Genomic DNA, 1,554 nt, shown 5'->3' with positions numbered 1-1,554 from the left:
ATAAAAAAATGTCTTAATTTATTTACATGCTGAAATTAACCAATAATATTTAACTAAACAACATTCCTCCAAGTTCCAAAATGGTCTATTTTGATGAACTAACGTGCTTTTTGAGACATGGTAATCATCCAACAATAGCGAATTAACTAGACGAAGTACTACGCCATTTATTTATTTTTAGGCAATATATAGATAGTTCGTCCGTTAAGCTATCGTCCGATGTTTCACTATATATATTAAACAGCTACATGATTCTGATTAGAGTAAGCTAAACAATTTATATATACAAATAAAATTTAGAATATAATTAAAATAAATCTGGAACTTCAACTCTTCATTTTCGTATTCATGTTACATGTTTCAGTTTACAATAATCAACGTGTCAGTTGTGTACCTGATATTGGAAGCAAAAGAAAGGTGGGATCAGCAGAAATTCAGTAGCATACAACAACAGCAACACCCAGCAACCAGCAATGAGAAACCAGTGACGGATTTTAAAACTCAAGATAAAATTCCAGAAAACACCAACAACAATCAACGGACAGAAGCCAATGGAATCTTTTCAGATTTGAAAGACTAATTAATGTTCAACTCTTAATTTCTGAATCCGTATATCAGAATATTTAAATTGTATATTTGGTGTATACTACTCTCTCTTTTGATTTCCAGAATGTTTTTCTTTTTATTTTCTGAAGTTTTAATATTTTCGGAGTTTTTCTCTCTCTTCAATATTCAGCTCTCTCTTTTTATCTCTCTTCTTTTTTTTCTCTGTCCTCTATCTGTCCGTCCTCTTTCTGTGCCCCCAAAAATCTTATCAAGTTTTTTCTCTATTTATTTCCCATCCCAAACCCTTTAATCCATTAATAAAACCACACTTTATCCTACAAAACCCATTATCTTCCCACTCATCCCCCTTTTAAATCCACTACCTAATGTTTTGTCCCCCACTATATTAAACTAAAGAATTATTCTCAACCCATTATGTCTTGTCCCCCATGCCTAACATAAACAATTATATCACTCACACCTCATTACATTTTGTCCCCCATGCTTAACATAAACAATTATTCAAAATGTTCAATTACCAAACTACTCCTCCGACCTTATTGCAATTACCATTTTACCCCTGAACGTACTGCACTTTACCAAACTACCCCATCAGCTATAACCAATTCACCTAATCAATCTTAACCAAAATATAGCCAATATGATCAATTTCTAACAATGTTCAACAACAAATTTAAACTAAATGATGAACAACAAAGAAACAACTAAAATTATCTTGATTGAACAACATCTTTAACAACAAATAAACCTACTTTCAGATTCAACAACAACAACAACAAACAAATATATTCAGATTTCTAAATTCAATAATCATTTGAACTTAAAATCTAACAACTTTACAACCAACAATTCCTATATTAAAACTAAAAAAAATCATGAAGCAAACTGAAGAAATAAAAAATGATAATCAACAAACAAGAAGATTAAACTATACTAATTTCGGATTCAAGATCAATCCAACAAAGTATGAACATAAATGAAAAGATT

The sequence above is a fragment of the Nicotiana tabacum genome, chromosome 3 (genome assembly GCF_000715075.1).
Source record: "Nicotiana tabacum cultivar K326 chromosome 3, ASM71507v2, whole genome shotgun sequence".
In the NCBI taxonomy this organism is placed as follows: domain Eukaryota; kingdom Viridiplantae; phylum Streptophyta; class Magnoliopsida; order Solanales; family Solanaceae; genus Nicotiana; species Nicotiana tabacum.
Note: the sequence above shows the minus strand (reverse complement) of the source record.